We start from the raw sequence: 24,898 nt of genomic DNA, 5'->3' as shown, positions 1-24,898 counted from the left end.
TCCCAGACCAAGGACTACCAGATGATGTCTCTGATCCACTAAGAGTCCATGATTCTTGCTTTTTAGCCTGCACCTGAGTGTCATGATCATCATCATCATCCAATGCATCACCACTAGATGCATACCAACTGCTCATTTCATCAAAGATGACATCCCTACTCACTCTAAACTTACATGTGACAGGGTTAAAACAGCGATACCCTTTCTGCTCTAAAGAGTATCCAATAAAGACACACTTTTCAGCCTTTGGATCTAGTTTCTTCCGCAACTCATCTGGCACATGAACATACGAAATGCAGACAAACACTTTCAAGTGTGAGACATCAGACTTCTTACCTGTAAAATATTCTTCGGGGGTCATACCATGAACTGCCGCTGTGGGAGTTCTGTTCATAATATAAACAACAGTATGAACAGCCTTAGACCAAAAATACTTAGGCATATTCTTTTCAGCCACCATCAAGGCATGTGCAACTTCTGTAATATGCCTGTTTTTCCTTTCTGCAACCCCATTTTACTGTGGGGTATACTTGTATGTGAACTGTCTCTTTATCCCATGAGACCTCAGAAAATCACTGAACTCATTCAAGAGGTACTCTCCCCCTCCATCTGACCTCAAGCACTTTACTTTCAAGTCTGTTTCTCTTTCAACTGCAGCCTTGAAAGTTCTAAAGTGCTCAAATGCTTCACTCTTTTCCTTCATAAAATATAACCATAGTATGAACTGCCTCCAAGAGATACATTTTGTGTAGGCCCCCAAATGTCTGTATGTACAACATCAAGGATATTTCTGCTTACATCTCTGTCATGTGAAAAGGGGTGTCTTGCCTGCTTACCAAACTAACATGCTTCGCATACCTTATGAAATTCTGCAACTCTAAATGTAGGCAAACCTGTAACCAACCCTTTGGACTACATCAATTTCAGCCTTTGTACATTTGCATGTCCAATGTGTTTGTGCCAAATTTCAATATCTACAACAACACCTTTTCCTTTAGCATACATAGCAGCATTCATAGTAGGAATTCCAGCATCCAGAGTAAACATACGTCCAACTCTACTTCCCTTTGCTACCAACCTGCACTTGTCATTGAAGTCTTCTACAAAGCAGCCCTTTGCATTAAAGCTAACTTGCAGCCCTTGCTCTACCATTTGACCGACTGACACCAAGTTCTTTGTAATAGATGGCACATGTAATACATCTGAAAGACTCTTTGTCTTACCATCATGCAAGGACAAGGGAACTTTTCCAATGTATGAAATCGGGTGACATGAATCATCACTCATCTGCACATAACCTGCATTTTGCAAATCTTGCATCTCTCCAAACCATTCTACATGGCTGGTCATATGATTGGATGCACCTGAATCAACATACCAAACATCATCATGTGTTCCCTTTTCTATAACAGCATTCAGCATATGCTGCATAACAAACAGACGTTCATTTTTGTCTTCATTCTGTCGTGAAGACGATGCATAGTTTCCTTGCTGCAAACTTACCACTGCAAATATCATCTTTCTTAGCATAACATTGGGCTGCAATATGACCTATTTTGCCACAGTAGTGACACACAATACCAGAGTTGTTAGAACCTCTGTTCTGCTATCCACCTCTTCCTCTAAAGCTCCCCCTGCCTCTGAAGTTACCACGACCTTCTGAAACCTGCATATCACTAAATTGTTGATTCAATCTGTTTTGCTCGTTGTCACTACCACGTCCTGTACCACGGCCTCTTGAAGAGAACCTGCCATGTCCCCTTCTTGAACTGGAGTAGAAAGCTTGGACCTGTTCACCACTTCTTTCATATGTCTCACTTTGCATGTTGATCTCTTCAGTGATCATAAGGGAGACCAACTCATCGAAATCTGGAAATGGCTTTCTAACATATACGAAAGTTACAAAAGACTTCCAAGCCTTTTCATTGTTAAGTCCACCCAAGGTAGACGACACCAAATTATCATCATCGGGCATTGCATCAATCGCTGCCAATGCATCTGCAATGCTCCTTACCTTCAGTGCATACTCATTAATAGACATCTTCCCTTTCTTCAATGTATTCAACTCTTGCTTGAGTTGAATCTTTCGTGCCTTTGTATTTATGGAAAACATACTTTCAAGTATGGTCCAAGCTGCATATGAATTCTCTGCATTTCTAATATGTCCCAATCAATGACTGCAGACAGCCAATACATGATCTTCTTGTCTTTTGCATTCCATTCCTTCCGTGCCTTTGTTTCTTCTACAATTGGAGGATCACTCACCTCCGGCTCCTTTTCTTCACCTGAAACAAACTCGTAGAGGCCTTTTCCAATAAGGAAGTTCGTGACATGGAACTTCCATGAAGGGTAGTTGTTCTTATCAAGATTCTCAATGATGGGGCTTCCACTGTTCTCTACCATTATCACAAAACTAATACCAAACAGCAAGCAAATCTTCTACAACCCTCGACCTGTAGTGCACAACAATACACTAGACAGCCTTTTTCACTGTTTGCTCAACAATATATGCAATCTGCAACCTATTTGCAGATAAACCTTATGTTTGCTTCCTGCAAACACCTCAAGAATTACAGATTCACAATCTATAACCTGCACACCCACTTTTGGTCAAAACAACCGAAATCACAGTGTACCCTGAAACTATTATCTGCAACCTTGCGGCTTTAAAACGGGGCCTGAAACGGCCTCAGATGCCCAAAATAACTGTGGAAAAGTCCTAAAGGGCCCATATGCAAAATAGACAGTGCTCTTCGCGCACACCAAATCTCCTTGCAATCTGAGATTTTTGCTCTGCCCTGCTTTCAGTGCCTCCACATGCACTATCTAAGAGAAAGAGTGGAAGGATGGGAGAGCTTCTTACCCGTGGCTTGCTTGCTCGAGCCTTGCTTCTTCTCCTTCACTTCAGCCTTCGAAATCAGCCTCTCTCAATAGTGCAGCTCTGATATCATATCAAGAATCGCGTGGTGGGGGGACTTGCTCAAGATGCTGCGCCGAACACACACAGAATGCACAAGGAGAAGCTCACTCAAGAGACAAGAAGAGAGATGGAGGCCAAAACGTTTTCTTGCTAGTTTCTTCTTCTTCTTCCACACTCTTTTCAATGTACACAAAGTATAGATAAGATACAACATAAAGGAAAGTAGCCTACTAAGTCAAACAATGCATAACCAACTATACTAGTCATCTGGCGCTATAACTATGCCAACTGTAAATAGGTGTAACAACCTGAATATAATAAGTAATGAGTCAGTGGTCATGTGAGAGTCATAATGACCACCGACGTGCTAAGTGTAGTCGTGTGGACCCATCTAAACAAGCGGTCCAGTTCGCATGTGTTGAGCTTGTCATCTCAACACCTTGCTAGGCCGATAGTGGTTTTGGCCTTAGGGTTTCTAAATTCATATGGAAGTCTAGTATTTGGCCAATTGATCCTTAGGGTAAGAACCCTAGATCGTTCTTGCATGGGCATTTAACTAACCCTAACATTTCGTGAATGTGGGTAGGACCTTTGAGGTTGGAAATATTAAGTCAGTTTCTCGATTGTGATACTAGGCAGAATTTTAACGCGGCTTAGCTCTACCTAGCGCATTGAGGTGATCATCATTTGAGTTACACCATTACAAGCGATTTACCTAATTGATCTGATTGTCTTGCGATAAGAGGTGACTTTTTCTTAGAGATATAAATAATTTCAAGATATAACATTCTATGCAAATATGCGATTTATAGACTTTTTCCTTCTATACAGCTATAAGTTCTACAATGATTGTTACTTTTCCTTGCCTAAACTATAATGATTGAGAATTTAGAGCTAACTCGTATAAACCCTACGTTGACTTACATCAAGAACTATGCCTATAAACCCTTCGTTTAATGCATTGAATTCAAGCTTTAATATGAAAATGCATCCTTTCCTAAATACAAACTTTGATCAAAGAACTCCATGCATGAGCGAATGCCATGAGACCATTAATTATTTAACCCATCCTTTAGCACTTAACCGACCTAAAATGTAACCATCCTCGCATGCAATTTGCAAGTTCATAATTCCTTTTCATGCATTGCGACGATTTGGACATCATTCAATGGGTGTCTAAGATTATCCTCTATATGAACCACGACCATGAATTTACTTCATAAGTGCATCATGCGATATAAGCTCTATCCTTCTTAGCATGATATCATCTTCTAAGTTATACATTATACGTTCAAGAAGATTGCAACTTGACCATGGAAGTACAAACAATTTTAAATGCATGACATGCAACTAAATCTTGTAAATCGGGCAAGGAAATAAATTTCCCAATGTATTTTAACTTGACTACGTGAATTAAAGACTAGCTTAAATGCATTCTTTTCATGCAAGACTATTAACGGAACCTGGGCATTAGGACTCGAGGCGTTGTCCACTCACGTGCTCGGGGTGGAAGCTCCCGCATGTACGCCTCACATCTTTAGCTTTGGAGCCATTTATGCAGTGTATTTTGTCTCAGCAACTCCCCTTGGGTCACTTCCATGTATCAGATCCTCTCTGTCCGAGATCTTATCTCCCGCGTAGGACACGGCCCTTGCAGATACGGTTTTAAGTAAACCCGGGGAAGGCACGAGAGAACAGGGCTTATGGAGGCTTTAATTTAGAAGCTTCCAAAGATTCTTCCAAGCTTCTATAGGAGATTACGTGGAGAGAGAAGATGATGATGATTGGGAGAGGGCGATGATGATGATGACGAGAATGGTGATGATGATGGTAGTGAGGATGATGAAGGCGGCGTGGCGCAGCATGGCGGGGCAGCATGGCAGCTTCCACAGTGGCAGGGTGGTGACTCCACGATTCTCCTCCCTCCCTCAAGCTTAAGGGGGGTTCTTATAGGCCTTTAAGGGGGGGATAGCCACACATGTGGCTTACTTGGATGCCTCCTCCCCCCATGCTCTTCCAACACCACACCCACTCCTCTCACACTCCCTCTCCCCCGCCATGTATCGATTGAGGGGGAGGGGTTTATAATAAAAAAAATTGCCACAAGTTTAACCATTATCCGCTTTTTTCCCCTTGAAGAGGTGTTCGTATGTGGGCTACGGGTTTTGAGTCTCGGCCTCCTATGCACAACGCGGACTGGAGTTTATTAATGCGTGCGGGGTAAACACTTAGCCAAGGGTCTTTTGTCGCGAGGAGATTATTTTAAACTGCTTTTTGCATGGGGTGTGCAAGTTTTAGGGCCAATTAATATTTTGTTGTGGAAATATTACATTCTCTCCCCCTTAGAGGAATCGAGATGTCCTCATATCGAGAAGATCTGGGAGTATTGATGGTTGAGAGTACTTTCATCCATCCAAGTGGCATCCTCTTCGGGATAATCTTTCCACTGGACGAGGTATTCTCTCAAGGTTCTGGATCTCAAATGCTTCTCCCTAACATCTAAGATGCTGTCAGGCCATAGCTCAAGGACTCCTTGGCTAGGCATTACAACTTGTTGATCATCAAGCACGTGACTAGGGTTAGGCACATACTTTTTCAATAGGCTGATATGGAATACATTAAGAACTTTTAGGCTTTCGAGGAGTTGAAGCCTGTAAGCATTAGACCCTAGGCACTTGAGAATGAAGACCAATACCTTGGACTTAGCTTTTTGTATTCTCCCAAGGATACGAAACTCTTCTTTGGGCGTACACGAATGAAGACCATATCACCTTCAACAAAGGATCTGTCTTGCTGTTTCAAGTCCGCGTAAGCTTTTGTCTATCCTTGGTGGCTTGGATGTCCTGTCTTATTGACTTGATTTGGTCATCCATGTCTTCCAGCATCTGTTTTGAAGCTTCAACCCTCAAGGTTGGATCCGAAAAGTTTAAAGGACTACAATAGTCATGCCCATACAATGCTTGAAAAGGGGTCATCTGGATGCTTTGTTGGTAGGAAGCATTGTAGGCAAACTCAACCAGCGGCAAATATTGAATTCACTTTTTGGGTTCACGGTAGCAATGTGCCCTTAGCATATCCTCAATGACTTGGTTGACTCGCTCTGTTTGACCATCGGTTTGGGGAGGGCAATATATGCTGCGGGTGAGGGCTTCAGCCCTCGGTTGCTCTGTTTTTTTTATTTGAGACCATTTCGGGGCCTGTTTTGGAGGTGAAATTTTTCTGCTTGTACTCAGGACAAGGCCTTGTTTTATGCTGTGCGACCACTGTTCTACAGGTCGGTGAAAAGTTATCGTAGAAATTGCATCGTATGCCTATGCGCAGAGACATTGGGAATTACAGAATCATCCTTATTGCCTGTTGATGCAAAATCATCATTAGGAAGTGACTCTGTGGTCAAATACCACTTTCGTCAGTTTTGCAGATTTGCCCTTGTGAGGCTGAAACTGTGTTTTTTACAGTGACAGAATTTTTTGCAGTGTTCTGTAATGGCGTCTGATTCTCTTTCACAGATTGTCACTGAAAAGCTTGACAAGAACAACTTCCAAGCATGGAAGTTTAGAATGAAGAATTTCCTTATGGGAAAATGATATTGGAAATTTGTTGGAGAAAATGAAGAAGAACCAGTTCTTCCTGATGTTCCCAATCAACAGCAAATGCATGCATTTAAAGGATGGCATGAGAGAGCCAGAAAAGTTATGTACTGGCTGTCTATCAGTATTTCAGACTCTATGATTGTGCATATTCAGGATGCAAGCACGCCAAAGGAGGCATGGGATACTTTGTCAAAAATGTATAGCACAAATACGCAAGCCAGGAAAATGCAGCTCAAGCAAGAGTTGCACAATGTGCAAAGAGAAAGTATGAGCATTAATGACTACCACATGAAGGTGAAGAAGATTGCAGATGTACTTGCTTCCATTGGGTTGCTAGTGGAAGATGATGATTTAGTCTCCGTGACCTTGAATGGTCTAGGAAAGGATTATGCATAGTTCCAAACATCCATTTTCATACGTGAAAGATTTCCTGATTTTGAGGAGTTGATTGCTCTTCTAATTTCTGAGGAGCAAAGAAATGGTGGTGCATCTTCTTCATGAGGAACTTCAAAAGAAATTGTCTTCTACTGAAATGCTGGAAGAGGTAGAGGCAGAGGTAGAGGAGGCCGATCTGGAGGCCGTGGTAGAAATCAGAATATGTAGCAAACTCAAGAAAACTAGTCCTATGGAGGAGGATGTGGTAACTCTAGAGGCAGGGGGAGCCAAAGAGGTCGTGGTGGATGGCAAAGGGGCCAAAATGCAAACAGCAATGTTGAATGCTACTACTATGGTAAAATGGGTCATATGGCTAAAGATTGCTATAAAAAGCAGAATGACATCATGAATGGAAAATTGCAACAAGGAAATTATGCATCTTTGGCATTTTGACATGTTCGGCCTTAATGTGTTGACAAGACAACATTCCATGACATATTTGAGAATGTCACCTTTAAGCCTCTCCCAATAATAGCTCTTTCTAACTACATTGAGGGTCTTGGCATAGCCAAGATGTCCTGAAAAAGGGGAGTCATGGGCTTCCCAAGTATCTTCTGCTTGAGTGATTGACTTGTCAGTATACATAATCTCGTTCTATAGTAGAGACAAGTCCATTATTGGTAGAGAATTCTTGATACTTTATTTGTAGCTTCAAGTCTTGATCCTTGATAGGGATCTCCCTTAGCAATTTCTGATAGGTTGGGTCATGGCATGCCTCTTCTTTAGCTAGCTCAAGAATTGGGTTGTTTGGCATGGATACTTTTCTAGCTAGAGATATGGCTGTTGATGGATTTTGCAAGATTAGAGAATTCAGAAAAGGCCTTGCAACACTAAGTGCATCGGCAACTACATTCTCCTTTCCAGGAAGATATTTGATTTCAAAATCATATTCCTCCAGCACTTCAATCCATTGACGTTGCCTCATATTGAGCTCATTTTGGGTAAAGATCCATTTAAGACTTTTGTGATCCGTCACTAGGGTAAACTTGTTACCCAACAAGTAGTGTCTCCAAAGCTTGAGAACATGGATGACAGCCAACAGCTCCAGATCGTGGGTAGCATAATTCCTCTCATGGCTCTTTAGTTTCCTTAAAGAGTATGCTATAGGATGACCTTCTTGCATAAGCACACATCCTAAGGCAAGTGTGCTAGCATTAGTTATCACTTCAATCAAAGCATAGTTTTTTATAAATACCCTGTACCATCCTGTCAATCCAAGAAAACTATGTATTTCTTTGACAGTAGTTGGTGTTGGCCATTCTAGAACGTCTCTAACCTTGGCTGGATCTATTGAAATTCCTTCTGCTGATACAATGAATCCCAGATATTCAATCTGTCGCTTGAAAAATGCACACTTCTTCTTCTTGGCATAAAGCTTGTGTGCCTTCATTGTTTCAAGAACAATGAGAAGTTGGGGTTCATGATCTTCTTCCTGTTTGGAGTAGACTAGGGTATCATCAAAGAAGACAAGTACAAAGTCATCAAGATAGGGCCTAAAGATATCCTGCATTAATTGGCTGAAGGTAGTAGGCGCATTTGTTAGCTCGAATGACATGACTAGGAATTCAAAGTGTCCGTACTTTGTGCTAAATGCCATCTTCATGATATCTTCTTCCTTGATCCTTATCTGATAATATCCAGACTTGAGATCAATCTTGGAGAAGATCTTCGCACCTTGAAGACGGTCAAGAAGTTCATCTATTCTTGGGATGGGATATTTATTCTTAATGGTTGATTGATTCAACCCTCTGTAGTCAATCCATAGCCAAAGCGTTCCATCTTTCTTCTTCTGGAACAACACTGGAGCTCCCCATGGTAAACTACTAGGATGGATGTAGCCTTGGTCTAACAGTTGCTTGAGTTGCTCCTTCAGCTCAATCGCTTCCAGGATGGACATTCTATATGGCCTCTTTGCAATTGGTGCAGCTCCTGGCGCTAGCTTGATTTCGTGATCAACTTCCCTTTGAGGAGGAAGTTCTGTCAGCTCTTTAGAAAATATGTCTGTGTATTCCTTTAACCATGAAGGTTCTTCCCTAGACTCCTGATTCTGATCTAGCTTATTTAGCTTAATCAAATAGACATGTAGCCCCTTTCTAAACGTTTCTCACATCAGATTAATATGCCCAGTTTGGCTTTTAGCCAAGTGACCTAATCACTTAACTCCTTTACCAACACTTATAGTCAAGACAGTCATTGATAAGAAAAATCTTATTCATTCATGTGGGCATAGCCCTTTCGAGTACATTTATTTTGGAAAGGTAAAACAAGCTGATTAGCACATCGATTTGGGGAGAATAAGGTTGTGTTACATTCGGCTACGAGAACCGAGTAATAATATGGATCGGGTTCATGGATTTTCAGGAATTGATAGGTCATAGGAAGCTTGGAGTACCTTTCCTTTGATACCCGTTCTTCTCATAACGTCCCAACACCTTGACTCTGTTGGCAGGGATTACTCAAGTTACTTCCTTGTACACATACTTGTTCTACTTGACCTTCCGACCTCCAGCATGTAGGGTTGCGTTTGTGTGAGCCTCAACAAAGATGAACAGCTTCACAATCTTTAAGTCCTCCATCCACTTGATTCTCTTCAAGCTAGTCCGAAGGTACGCAAGTCGGTGGCAGCTATGTAATAAAATCTTGAATCACCCGTCCATCTCCGTTCCATGTGCAGGGGTGAAGGATTGTAGATGCGGTCTAGGATATTCATCATATCTAGCCTTTGTCGATAATCCGAAGCACGCATCGTAGTCATAAACATAAATTGAATCACCAAGAATTTGTTCCATGCTTTGCGACTCTACAGGCCAGCATTGATAAGTAAGGAAATGTTCTTAACAGCCACATTTGCTCTATTTTCCCTCATTAAGTTTCCTTGTAAACATTAGATCCTCATTGGTTTGCTCTGATACCAATTGTAACGTGTCCCCCTATCCACTTGCAGGACACATCTTAGCAACCCATCGGAAAGAGAGTCCAGAAAGTGCCGCCCGACACTCCCATGGAATGACATGAGGTTTGCGATCTAGGAACTTGACCATTAGGAAACCCTGTCCTAAGTGGGAACGGTCGGAATGCGTCCGCTTCATGGCAGACTCGGGAAGACCTAGATCGCAAACCCCGTATCATTCCATGGGAGTGCGGGGCGGCGCTTTCTGGACTCTCTTTCCGATGGGCTGCTAAGACATGCCCTGCAAGTGGAAAAGGGGACACATTACATTCTCCATATAGCTATAGTAAATCTTTGATATGCCCAACTTTTGACTAGCAAAGGCTATCGAATGGTACCACTTTTCCTCCCAAATTTGGGATAAGCAGAAGCTGATACTATACATGGTGGCTACTAAAAATATATAGAACATTTCACCCCTTTTAGGTGCTTTTAAAATAGGGGCTTGGGCAAGCTCCTAGTTCACATCGTCAAAAGATACTTTGCAAGTATCACTCCATCCAAACTAATAGTTAAACGATGATCGGTTTGTCAATGGCAACATTCTTTCTACCATGGCATTAATAAACATCCGATAATACCCTATCAATGACAAAAAGCTATGTACTTCCTTTGGAGTATGCGGCGAACTCATGGCGACTATGATCTTAATCATTTTAGGGTCAGTCATGATCCCTATTGAACTGACCACATGGCCTAACATTAGCCCATAACGCACTCCAAAGACGCACTTCCGTGGGTTGAGAGCTATGCAAAATTGTCTACAACGCTCAAAAAACTTCCACAAAATAATTAACTACCTTTCTCTTGTGGTGGCTGCCCCCAGGTCATCAATGAATACTTTCAACTCCTCTGGGGAGATGTCACCAAAGGTCTTGTTAGCTGTTCTTTGCCATGAACCAGCATCATTACATAAACCAAATGCCATCACATGGTACGCAAAGGTAGTGCAAACAGTAATACATGTCGTTTTAAGCTTGTCTTGCTTAGCAATCGCCATTTGGTTATACCTAGCAAAGCAATCCATAAAGGAATATATTTCCCTACCCACTAAAATTTGGCCAATAAAGGGCAACTGGTAGTAGTCTTTAACAGCCTACTTGTTCAACTCTCTAAAGTCTACACAAAGCCAGATTTGATTATTCTTCTTCTTTCTAATCACAACTAGCGAACACCATTCAGTATGCTAAATAGGGAATATTAAACTTGCTTTTCGTAACTTCTAAAGCTCCTCAAATTGCCCATCCCTTAATTCAAAAGGCATGTGCCTTACTTTCTAACGTACAGGACGGATACCTTCCTTTACAAGAATAGTATGCATAGCCAAATTGGGGGGAATGCTGCTAAGTTCATCATAGCTCCAAGCGAAGATGTCACGGAACTCCTAAATTAGGGACATAATTTCCTCTCTCTCTTTTGAACTGAGCATGGAACCTAATATAATTGGCCACAAATCATTAGGCATACCAAGGTCCAACTCAATAACATTAGGGAACTCCTAAATCAGGGACATAATGTCCTCTCTCTCTTTTGAACTGAGCATGGAACCTAAATGGCCACAAATCATTAGGCATACCAAGGTCCAACTCAATAACATCTGTGTCTCTTATTTGATCTTGAGGCTCTATCGGCTCATTCAATGTTATCTAATAAATGTCCTCTATAGTGGACCCTTCTTTAGATCTATCGCTCGATGATGTCTCACTACCAGATGAATCATCTATTGTTTCTAGTTCAGTAGAGGATAAATGAGCTCTCTCACTCTGGGGAGACTCACGGTAAGCATCCACTATTACACGTTTGGTACCTCTATCTAGAATCACTTGACGAGCACGTATATTGACTTGGCAGTCTATTTGTAAGATTCATGGCCTACTTAGCAAAACTTGATAGCTAAGACAACCTACAAACCTTATCACCCTAAAGTCTAGATAGCACTCCATGTTTGCAACTACAACGTGGACTTTAGTAATGCAACCCTCAAGTTTTCTTAGACTGTCATCCACCATCCTATGAAACCTGGAGCCGTCTTTTTGAATTTCAAGACCTATCCTCTCCATTAATTCTGAATTCATGATATTGACGAAGGATCTAGTGTCCACGATGGCATGCTGCTGTACTAATATTCCATCCACGTATGCTGGAACCCTAGGACAATGCTTGTCAGCATGATCGAACCAATCTTCTCCCACTCATGCTATGCCCAAAGGTTTTACAATATACCCAATACATACGATTTTCTTGAATTCCTTGTGTACTACTAGAGAAAGTTTAATCAATTGTAAGAGATTCATGTTTTGTTTAACTTTTCAAAGAGAACTTGTTAGATCAAAGTCATGGTAATTAGACAAAGTTCTCTTCTCATGCCAAACCATTCTCTCCTTTGGTCTTTGGACCAGATTTGGTGCCTCTTTTTTAACTTTTTCCTTCTTTCTTGGCAATCCTTTATCCTTCTTGGGATCAACTTTACTATCAACAAGCCTTAGAGGTCCACCTTCCATATCAAGATTCAGAACTTGCTTTCCCTTAGCATCTTGCTTAAGGTTTTCCTCGACAGGTTTTATAGTTCCTTTATCACCCTCTTTAATCTCTTGACCTCTTGTTACTGCCCATAGATTCGAAGTTTCAATGCCATTAACACATATGGCCTCAATAAGATTGACTCCACTACCATGAGGCAACTCCTCTAAATTAGCCTTTCCTCATTGCAGTATTTTTCTTGGTCCCTCATCTTGTTGGAGATTATTCCTTTGTGCCCAATGGTTAACTGGACCTGGCAATTTGTAATATTTCCACACAATAAAAGTTAGTTGGTTAGTTCAAAAGTTAGTTAGTTAATTAATAAGTTAGTAAGATTACTAACTAAAGACTAACTAAGGTAAAAACTAACTAACATTAATTATTAATAATTTTTATTTAATTTAAAATATTTTATTTAGAAAAATCAAGAGTCGTAAATTCGATATTTTTTTCGAATTGGCAAGGACCGTGGCCATCCTTCACGTAAATTACAACGTGAACGAAACTTATGAGTTATATTAATCACTAGGATAATGTGTATAGTTTGGATGGTCTAAAAATATTAGACTTTTGGACAAGACTAGAATATTTTAGATATTTTAGAGATTATCTTAATTTTTAAAAAAAAAAGATATGGAGATTTCTAGAACTAGATGTCATTTAAAAGAAAAAAACAAGTGATGTGTTAGTTAGTTTGAAGATTTTATAAAAAGAAAAATAAGGAAAAGTGACTGGCGAAATCGCGTGCGCCGCGATCGGAGTTTATAGGCAGTAGACAGCACTTCGAACAGAGAAAAGAAGGAGTGAACTGAGAGCTTTCTAATCAAGTGTCTTGGAGTTTTACCCCCCTTTTGGAGCCAATGGAACCATCAGATTTATGATCTGAGCATCAGATCACTGATCTTTCCAAGATCCCCCTCCACAAAGAGCTCCACTTCTCAACCACAAGCCCTCTTCCCCAATTCACTATAAATACGAGGCATGGGAGAGGTATAGGGGAGATAAGGAGACCCCGAGAGGCTGCGAGAGAGAAGAAGAGAGAAGGAAGAATACTCCTTCAAGAGGTTGCGAGAAGCTAGAAAGAGAGAGAGAGAGAGAGAAAGAGGAAGAGGAAGAGAGTTAGCTCAAATCCCTTGTCTCGATCTTTAACTAAGCCATATTCTCTACCCTCTCTTATCTAAAATCTATCCCACCTTCCCTATCTCTCAAACTCCTCGTGGACGATGGCTCCAAAGCGACGAAGTGGAAAAGCTATGGAAATCAATGCAACCGGTCAAGCAACGGGTATTGCCAATGATACGGGAGTGCCCGAGGTTGCGGGAATTGCCACCACAATTGGAACATCAGGTGTGGCTAATGCGAGCGTGAGTAAAGATGAAGTTCATAATGTCGTCATGCCGCCAAACCAGGTTATTAATTACTAGATTATCAATTTTACAATATAAGATAAATTACATAGGATATTAGCTTTCATATTCTTCGCTTACACATTAATTGATAACTCATCCAGAAAGACATATTAGTTCAAGCATAAAATGATTAATCACTATGATTTCTAGCTAGAATAGTGGGGATACTAAGGCATTGAATCATGATAGAATTAATTGCCAAAGATTATTGTACATATGTCTTTATGCGTATTCAATATAGTTATGATCAAATGCGACAAGGTTAAGAACTGATTAGTGAAGGTTATAGAAACTGGTTATCTATTTAGGAATCCTAAAGATCATCTCGTTGAGTTTATTGACACAATATATTTCCTTAAGGGATTTTGCTTATGTTAGATAAGTGAATCCAAATGGAAAACTCATGCCCTACTTAACATGTTTTAAGAGGTGTATTCAACACTTCTTTATGGGGAGAAGAATCCTCATTAGAATGAAAGGTTACCTTAGGATAAGGTCTACCTTGGCTATGTGAAACTGTGATTTACATGTTGGGATGATTGTCATTGCACTATTTGATACATATTTGAAAGGACTGTTTGTGTTTGCTAGAATCTAGATTTTTGATTGAAATTATTGCCAATAGAATAAAAGGAAGGATCGCGCTAGGCTACCCCCAAGCCAGCAGCGAGACCCTACTCCAAGGGGGTCATGATTATCGCTACGAGAGGCTTGGACCGGCTCCGTAGGCGAAAGGTCTGTCAGTAGGGATAGTCTCGGGCAGTAGGAATTGTAGGTGCCAGAGGGGGCTCTAGCTGTAAATCCTGCATTGTTCCAAGAATCTGACGAGCCCCTTCGTGACCCAGGATGGGATCCTGGAACCCTAAATACTAGTTATGAGGGTGAAATCTTGGTGGACAGAATGTCCTTATGGAATTCTGTGTATCTTTCGCTGGGACGGAATGATGGAAATTGTAATAAGACTTCCAATATAATAAAGAAGTTTGCTTTACTATTCGAATTGTATGCATGTTAGTGAGATAAATTATGTGAAGGAACGTGTGACTAAACGGACTAATTAAGGAAGCTGATTGTATATGTTCCAATAAATGTGTTGTAGGTAATTAAAAAACTAAAGATGACCCATCATCAGAGGAAAGCGGGTGGGTGTAACCCCCGACGGGTCCGTCCAATGGTAGGGTGGTCCCGGTTAGCTGGGAGCTTTTCTACATTGAATATAGAAATAGGAAGACGATAAATTGACCAAGTAGTCATTAGATAGAACCGACTTGCATTGTTTTAGGGGACCGGAATGGGATTTTGCCTTATGGGCAGGAGGGTTGACGTACCACACTCCCCTCCGTCTCCCATTCTCTTTGAACCAAGTGCAATGGCAAGTCCGCTTCAGATTGAGTAATCCTCTAAAAAGTGGAACTCGAAATTACTGATGCTAGCTGGCTGCTAGGAGACCCATCCGATTTTAGGAACCCAAGTCTTCAGGTCGATCCTAGTGGGTTCGGCCAGAACTCTCCCGTTGCGAAGTAGACTCGGTAGGGCCTAAGTGACAATCCCGTGATGTTCCAAGGGAGCACCGACTGGCATCATTTATGGAAAAACCTACTGATGGACTACTAAAAGGTGTGTCGTGGATTGGGACTAGCAGACACCTCACAGTTGGTATCAGAGCGCACGTTAGTATAGATTACGATGTAAGCTTAAGAAAAATATTATTTTTTCTAAGCATAGCCTAGGACATGTTTTCTTCTCTTTATTAACGTATGTTTTTTGAATTATGGCAGAGTAATGAATCTTGGAAGCGATTCTTGATCTTTCAAGTAATGTTTATGTCAGCTATGCATTCATCCAGTTTTTCCTGGAGAATTCAGATGATGCGAGTACTAGATCAGTTGTACAACCCGTCGCCTCTATATCGTGAAAGACGATGGATGATTAGTCGAGGATATTGCTATATTGATGCAAGCCATCTAGCTTATCTTCAAAATAATCTGAAAAGGGTAAAATGGATGGAATATCTTAAAGTTGTTAAGATCTATCTATTTCATGAGGCCACTGTAAACTCAACCCTGTATACTAGAGGCAAGAAGATCAAACTAAACCAATATATCTATGGGGAAGTTACGAAGATCCTTCCGGCTGACAGAATAAAAGTCATAGGTCGCTCTAGCCGCCGCAACTACAAAAAAGAGGGATTTCCTGAACTCCCTCAAAAATATAGATTCCTAGATATTTACTCTCCGAATCCAAGTTACTTCATAAAGGATGTATCAGAGTGTCATACTTAGATTATAGTAGGGAATCCTTTCCTGAGAGAAAATAAGATGAGCTGCGAGCCATCTGAATAATGTATTTCCTTCCATCTGATTACCTTGTATATCCATTGTAATAAAAGATTGATTGATACTTCATCAATCAAAGAAATAATGCAATCCTATTTTATTATTTTTGTCTTGAAACCTCTGAAATTGCAATTTAATTTTATGGGAAGAAAGTTGATTTGAGAGTTGTTTCAGTAAACTAAGCGAGAGATATTTTGAGTACTGAACTCAATTATTGACGCTACATAGAGTTGTAAAATTTAACTTACGAATTTCAAAAAATTTCCCAGAATCTTGCACCCACAATAATTCCCAACAAAGCTCAAGAGAAAAGGAATTTATTGAAGCAAGTCAAACCTCCAGAGTTTAATGGGAAAGGCAAAAATGTGGAAGCTGATGCAGAAATTTGGATCAAATCGATGGAAGATTATTTTACTGCTGCTGGAACTATCCCAGCCAACCAAGCTATGATAGCTAAGCTAAAATTAATTGGTGAAGCTCGACTTTGGTGGAAGCAGTGGTGCCGAGATCAAGGTGTCCCTGAAAATACCATTACTTGGGACTTGCTGAAAGAAGCTGTAAGAGGGAGGTATTTACCTCCAGCTTATCGCACCCAAAAGATGAACGAGTTCTTCAATTTGAAGCAAATGGGACTGACCTTGGAAGCATACTACTCCAAGTTTGTTTCTCTTCTTAAATATGCACCCCCCATGGATACTGTTCAACAAGTGTCCAAGTTTTGCAATGGGCTAAATTATCCTCTGAACACTCGTTTAGAATCAATGCGCCCCATAGACCTCCAGGATGCTTTGATTCGAGCTGCTCCTATTGTGCGGGAAGTACAATCAAAGCCTAATAACAATAAGTTATGGAGCTACAATAACCAGAACAAAGGAGGATTCAAAGGTCAAGCAAAAAGAATCCAAGGACAATTTTTCCAAGGACAAAAGAAGAAGGCAAAATCCAATGCAGTTGGAAATTTTATTCCTACCCAAGGAAACAGGGATGGTCTTAGGTGCTTCCACTGTATTGAGACAGGACATTTCAGGAGAGATTGTCCAAAGCTTGGTAGAAACCATCACCAAGGCCAATTTCGAGGTCAAGGCAGAGCTGCCCAAGGTCGTGGTTATGTAGCTATGGCAAGAGGAAGAACGTCAAATATTACCCTAAAAGAGACTAATAAGGAGGAAGACCCTACTATGGAAGAAGATATTGAAAGAGCAACTGTTCATGTTGCATTCCACAAGAAAGGACCAAATCGTCAATATTCGGTAATACAGACACCGGGTAGTCACCAAGGTAAATCATTTAAAGTTTTGATTGACTGTGGAAGTACACACTCATTTATTTCACCCAAGTGTGCTAAGAATATAGGTATAGATATTGTAAATGCATCAAAGCTGCTTGTGGAATTAGCAAATGGAAAGGAAGTACTTTCTACACAGCAAACTGCCAAGGTAGAGTTTAACCTAGGGGAAAACCTTTCAAGTATGAGGTTCAGGGTAATGAACCTAGGAGCCTATGAATGTTTACTAGGAATGGATTGGCTGATTCCCAATGATGCTCATATCCATTGTGGAAAAGGTCAAGTCACATTTCAGGATTTGAATGGTGAAATAGCAACTACACAAGGTGAAACAGGGAAACCTAAAGTTCAATTGGCAAAAGCTTCTCGAATTGTGAAAGGCTTGAAGAAAGGATTACCTGTTTACTTGATCAAGCTTAACAAGACAAATCAAGATGGTCATGTAGAAGAAGAACCATCCTGGTTAAAAGAGTACGCTGACATATTTCCTGAAGAGCTAATTGAGTTACCTCTGGAAAGAGAAGTTGATCATGAGATCAAACTTGTTCCAGGAGCCGCTCCAGTGGCAAAAAGACCTTACAAAATGTCTATTCCTGAAGCCATCAAACTAAAAGAGCAACTCAAGCAACTGCTAGAACAAGGATATATCCGGCCAAGTAATTCACCATGGGGAGCCCCAGTATTATTCCAAAAGAAGAAAGATGGAACTCTCCGTCTTTGTATCGACTACCGAGGTCTAAACCAGGTGACAGTAAAGAATAAGTACCCAATCCCAAGGATTGATGAGCTTCTTGATCGTCTACAAGGAGCAAAGATCTTTTCTAAGATTGATCTTCGGTCAGGATATTACCAGATTAGAGTCAAGAATGAAGATATTCCCAAGACCGCCTTCAACACAAGATAAGAGGAAAAACAACCAGATCCGACTATGTGTAGATTTTAGAGAGCTGAATAAGCAGACGGTTAAGGATTACTACCCGTTGCCATTTATTGACCAGATTTTGGATCAATTAGTAGGTAGGAAAATATATTCGTTTATGGATTGCTTTGCAAGATACAACCAGATGGCAATTGCAGAAGAGGACAAGTTGAAAACAACTTTCATTACTGTCTTTGGTACTTTTGCATACCATGTGATGGCCTTTGGTTTGTGCAGTGCACCTAGATCATGGCAATGAACAACAGACAAGACCTTTGGTGACATCTCCCCAGATGAGTTGTAAGTATTTATCAATGACCTAGGGGCAACCACTGTAAGGAAAAGGATGTTGATTATCTTAAGAAAGTGCTTTGAGTGCTGCAGACAATTTTGTATTGCTCTTAACCCACTGAAGTGTGTCTTTGGAGTGCCTTATGGGCTATTGCTAGGCCATGTGGTCAATTCAGTAGGGATAGCAACTAACCCTGAAAAGATCAAGGTTATAGTCGTTATGAGTCCACCACTCACTCCGAAAGAGGTATATAGCTTTTTGTCATCGATAGGGTACTATCAGAGGTTTATAAATGCCTTGGTAGAAAGGACATTGCCATTAACAAACTTATTATCGTTTAGTTGTCTATTTGTATGGAGCAACCCTTGTAAGGTAGCTTTCAAGGATGTGAAACACGAGCTAGTAAAAGCACCAATTTTAAAAGCACCTAAAAGAGGCGAGGCATTTTATATATTTTCAGCCACCATGCATAGTGTCAGCTTCTGTTTAGCCCAAATCTGGGAGGAAAAGTGGTATCATTCGATAGCTTTTGCTAGTCGAAAATTGGGAATATAAAAAATTAATTACACCTACATGGAGAAGTTGTGCCTTGCGATGGTCTTTGAGACTAAAAAATTTAAGTACTACATCCTCTATGAAAAGGGAGTTTTCTATACGAAGGTAGAAGGGCTTAGATTTCTAATGAACAAGCTACAACCGCCTGATCATTTGGCAAAGTGGTTAATCACTTTGCAGGAGTTCGATTATGAGATTAAGAGTAAGCCACCAAGGTTGCAGGGTATTGTGGAATGCCTTCTGGATTTCGGGGAGCCGAAAGAGACTTTGGCTGAAGGAAGTGATATTGAAGAAATGTTTAAAATTGATACAGCTTCTATCCCATCTTGGCATGCTACTATTATGCATTATCTATCAACGGGAAAGACTGGAGCTGGTTTATCAAGATCAGAAAAGAGGAAAATCAGACAACAGACTTTGAAGTTTTCCTTGATTGCAGGGACACTATATCGGTAGGGTGTTGATGATATTTACCGCCGATGTGTGATGCCTGACGAGGTTCCTTTCATCTTGGAAGAGTGCCATGACTCTGCATGTGGGGGGCACTTCGTTGGATGGTTGACAGCGCAGAAAGCCTTAAGAGCTAGATATTGGTGGCCGTCCATGTTCCAAGATTCCTTTGAGTATGTTAAGAGATGTGATACCTGTCAAAGACATGACAACAGAGAGAATAGGAAATGCCCACTTACGCCTATCATGGTTATTCTTCCATTTGAGAAGTGGGGCATTGACTTTGTGGGTCCTATCACCCCATCGTCTACTACTCAGAAGAGGTACATTATAGTAGCAACTGATTATTTTACAAAATGGTTAGAAGCACGAGTGACGAGGCAAGACAATGCAAAAGAGATTGCAAGTTTTCTTTTAGAGCAGATTATCTGCCGTTTTGGTCCACCGAAGGAACTAGTGTCGACCTAAAACTCACTTTTTGAATAAAGTGATCAAAAGTCTGACTGAAGCTTGGCAAATCAAGCACAATAAAATGACCCCTTATAATCCGCAAGCAAACGGGCAAGTCGAAAGTACTAATAAGTAGCTTGTGGGTATCTTGTCTAAAATAGTCTCTGAGAAGAAATGAGACTGGGACAGGAAGTTGTATGTGGCAGTATGGGCGTACAATACAACGTTCAAGCGAGCTATTGGCCATACTCCATTTAAACTAGTGTATGGGGCAGAGTGTGTGTTACCTCTCAAAATCGAGTTGCCAACCATATGGTTTGCAATTAATCACTCTTTGGGAGATGAGGATTCACTCTTTGAACGTTTCACGACCATAGCCCATCTGGATGAACTGAAATTGCAAAGCTTATTACACCAGGAAGTAGCTAAACGTCAGATGAAACAGTTGCACGACCTTAAAGCAAAGAAGTATACCTTTAAAAAAGGACAATTAGTTCTGTACTACGATGCGCGTAGAGAGTTGTTTCCAGGAAAGTTGGAACCTAGATGGGATGGCTCCTACAAGATTGTTAGGATAGGGGAAAATAGGTCTATGGCTCTACTAGCTGATCTGCACATGGAGTAGATTTTAAAAATAAGGTTAATCTTAATAAGATTAAACCTTATTATTTTTAAGTATGCTAATACGGAAAAATGCATTGCAGGTCCATGCTAGGGCTGATTTGAGACCTACAAAAGAGCTTAAAGCTGGTTGATGGGGCGGTTAATTCCTTATTTGGAGCACCCATATCTGGAGCAAAGATACCATCAGGGGAAACTTATCTAGTGGAGCAAAGGATACAAAGTGATTGAGCAAGAAGACAGAACCTTTGTGTGGAAGATCAAAGTCTTCTGCCATCACTGCTTACGATTGTTGACAAGTATCCCTATTGAGTTTAATGAAGAAGGTGGGATGGAGCCATCAGTTCATCCTCTAAACATGCTATATTTTGACTATCATAATTACGAATAGAGGAGTTTGTGATGGCAGGCTGTGTAAACCCCTTGTGGACATATACATTATATTTTGACGGGGCGTCCAAGGGCCCTTATAAAAAAGGGAGTGTTGGAGTAGTAATCCGAGATCCCCGACGTAGAGTTACGATGAAGTTAGCTACTTATCTCGAGGTAGGATTCACTAACAATATGGCAGAGTATAAAGCCTTGATTATGGGACTGCATATTGCCAAACAAGGTGGTATTCAACAGTTGTTAGTAAAAGGGGATTCCCAGTTGATCCTGAATCAGCTAGATGGGACATACACAGTGCGGAATCCCATTCTTTGTATGTATCATCGAACTGCGATGACCCTACTTGAGGAGTTTGAGAGAGTGTCTTTTCAGCTGATTCCACATTATTGGAATCAGTTTGCGGATTCACTGGAAAATCTTACTTATGAAGAAGACCTTTTCTTCAACTGTGATCCTAGTTTGGATATTGCTATCAATAATGAAACAGGACCCGGTCGCTTGTGGGGAATGTTATCAGAACATGCAATATATGGCACACGATGGTTGATATGGGTGATGCAAAGAGTAGTTGAGAACAATCTACCATTGTTATCTTGGACCCATAGGCTAATTAGACATGTTATGCGTACGTCTCTTGCTATATATGCAGGAGGGATAGGTCATAACCTTATGCATTTAGTTTAGGGCTGTGAGCCCTATTTTTCCTCCTCGGAAAGGAGCATATCATTGTATATATGTGCTATTCCGGGGAGGGATGTGTAGGTGCTATTCTGTTTTATTTTATTAGGCCAAGAGGGCCAGTTTTGCAATGTTTTAGATGTTTCATTTCGTTAAGCCAAGAGGACCAATCAGTTTTTGTAGTGAAATGATTTATTTCGTTAGGCCAAGAGGGCCAATCATCTGTTTAGTACAGGTGCGGTTAATGATTTCTTGTTTTAGTCCTACGCTAGACAAGTTCGAAGAAGATCTTGGAAGGAGCCTTTGTTGTGTGGAAGCTTCTTATGGCCCTATCCAGGTGATATCTCTCCTTTACAAGTACCATGTTTTTATGCTATATGTGTCTGTGTACTTGTAGGGGGGATTTTATTTTCTTGTTGGGGATCGGAGTCCAAGGCATGAAGTCCCAGGTTTAGGGTAGGTATGTCTGAGGGAGGTCTAAGTAGTCGTTGCCTCCTGTAGACATTGCCAGGCCTCAAGAGACTTGTTTTAGAAGGCACTCCTAGTGACCCTGTTCTACTAGCCTGCTAGGCAATCGTTCTAGGAGTTCTTGCTTAGTTGTGAGGCAGTTAGAAAAGCTTGTCGGAAGAAAAAATAATGATGTTAAAGAGAAAAAAAAAACCCTGAATATCTCGAAATACAATAAATATATACAAAGGTGTGTAAAAAGGGGTTTCAGCCCCTATAAAAATATAAGAGAAAAGAAAGGAAGATCTATAAGTAGTTGATCATCGCCTTGCGAAGGCCTGGTAGGTTCCTGGGGACGAGTCAGACCCGGGACCGATGCCTTGTCTTCCTAGGGGTGGTGTCTTGCTCGAAAAGAAGAAAGTAAGGAAGGTTGGAGTGAAAATAAAGTGAGCGTCAGAAAAGGATTAAGTGTGGCCTTGCGAGGGCTTGGTAGGTTCTTGGGTACCAATACAGGACCCGAGGCCAATGCCCTATTCTCCTTGGGTCACTACGCTCAGCTCCCTCCTTTTTACATGCCCGAGTATGGAAAAATAAAAACCTCAAAGAAGAAATGTGCTAAAAGAAAATACTTCTTGAATAGGCTATAGGAGTCCTCGCCTAGTAAGAGCTCCTAGTTGTGTTGTCCTTAGTTTGGTAGGTAGTTCAAACCACCACTTAGGGCGACCTCTTTGATAGTTCTTTTTAGTTTGGCCATGTTGGAGCAGTCGGTTAGTGACTAGCTTCAGATCTTCTATCAGATTATGCAAGGCCTACTTCTTGTGGATTTCATGCCTTGGTTTTGTCAGGGGGTAGAGTGAGCATTGTGCTGTGTTTTAATATGTATCTATTTTGTATCAGCTTGATGCTTCCTTTGGTTGTTTTGTGCAGATCTGTTGTGGGATTCGATGGGCTGAGCCGCCCTATCCCATGGTCGCCAATGAGAGCGGAGTTTTGAGCCCGGGATGTGTCTAAAATTTACCAAAACATTTGTAAGAAGCTGGGGAATAACAAATTAGTGTTAATAATATTGATATTATGCCATGTCACACTGACATTGGTATAAAAGGAGAGAAGATGTAACTTTTCACATCTTTTTGACACATTAATACAATTACAGTCTTTGTCTCCCTTCTTGCTCACAGCTTCTATGGCTTCCTCTTCTTTCCTATCTTTCTCTCTCTAAATCTAGTCTTTCTCACTCCTCGTCACTCTTATTCTCTCTCTTCCTGCAGTCTTTCTCTCTCTTCTGCAGTCTTCTCTCTCCTCTTTCTCTCTCCCTAGTTCTCTCTTTGACAAGTGGTATCAGAGCTTGAGTCTTTGATCCATTCTTTTCTTCCATTTTCAGTCCCATTTTCCTATTTCAAAATCAATTTCAGAAAAAAATGGTACAAGACGGTGACTAGTGAAGTGCTGCAGGATATCTACAGTTAGTAAAAGACTACATCTAGAGATATCCAATGTCAGATATGGCGGGTAATGGCTTAAATGGCAGGACGTCATCAAATTTTATGCAAAATTGAAGGTAATTAGGGTAAAGGATGGTTAACCAGGCTTAGTTTGGGAACAAACTGTGGTTACTTTGAAAAGAGGGGGTTCTCTTTCCCCTTTCCTGGAGTTTCCTGCAGGTTCCATGGAAGTTCAGCACCAAGATCTGTTCATCTCTCTCAAACCCCTGATCTTCTTGACCAAAAATTGCCTGGAATAGATCCCTCTCTTCAAGAGCTTCATGTTGAGCACAAGATTGCTCCAGTTTGGCTCAGTTTTGGAGCCAGAAACAGCCCCAAAAATTGCGACGCAATTTTCGAGCTGATTCCAGCCTGCCTCCTGCTCAGGATACTTCCTCTCCAGCCCTTGGCACTCTTCCTGATCCTTGGCAAGTAAAATCATCAGTTAAATGGGAAGATTGAGCTCCATTCAAGGTTCCTCAGCGTCTTCATAAACCCTAGGTGAATAGTCCATCGCAACCATGAAAGCTTCAGCCCGACCTTTCAATTTTCAACAATTTCTTGAAGATTCTTCATCTTTTTAGCCCATGGAATCATTTCAACAAGGATTCTTCAACAAATTGCAAAGTTAAGCACGAAATGGTTAAAGATTGAAGATCAAGAGCTTCTATGGAGCAAAAATTTGGGGGAAACGGGTTTAATGCTTCAATTTCAAGCATTTGAGGCTCCAAGATTGTTCTTAAGCACCGGATAAACAAGCCTTGTGGATTATTTTACCAACATTGGACAACTGGGGGCTCTATCAAGCATATGAGATTGATCAAGTCATCTTCAGCCATGTCAAACGTACTCTTCTTCAATTCTTAATCTCTCTCATTAATCCAATTGCTGAGCTTAGTCCATTTGATTGAGAGATTAAAGAATTGAACATTATTCATCAAATTCTCAGCCAACCTTTGCTTGAATCCATCTATTCATAAATGCAATGCTTGCTTTATGCATATTAGTTCCAATCAGTGAATTAGAGGCTTCAATCTGAAATTTCAGCATAATACTTGAATCCTATTGACTGAATCCATTGATTGATGAATTTGACTGAATCCATTGATTGATTGATGAAATGCAATTCAGTGACTGAATTACATCGGTAAGACCCTTCTCCTA

This window comes from Lygodium microphyllum, chromosome 4, assembly GCF_053477565.2.
Source record: "Lygodium microphyllum isolate KBCC chromosome 4, Lygodium_microphyllum_v1.1.10, whole genome shotgun sequence".
Classification (NCBI taxonomy): domain Eukaryota; kingdom Viridiplantae; phylum Streptophyta; class Polypodiopsida; order Schizaeales; family Lygodiaceae; genus Lygodium; species Lygodium microphyllum.
This window is presented reverse-complemented; position numbering follows the sequence as displayed.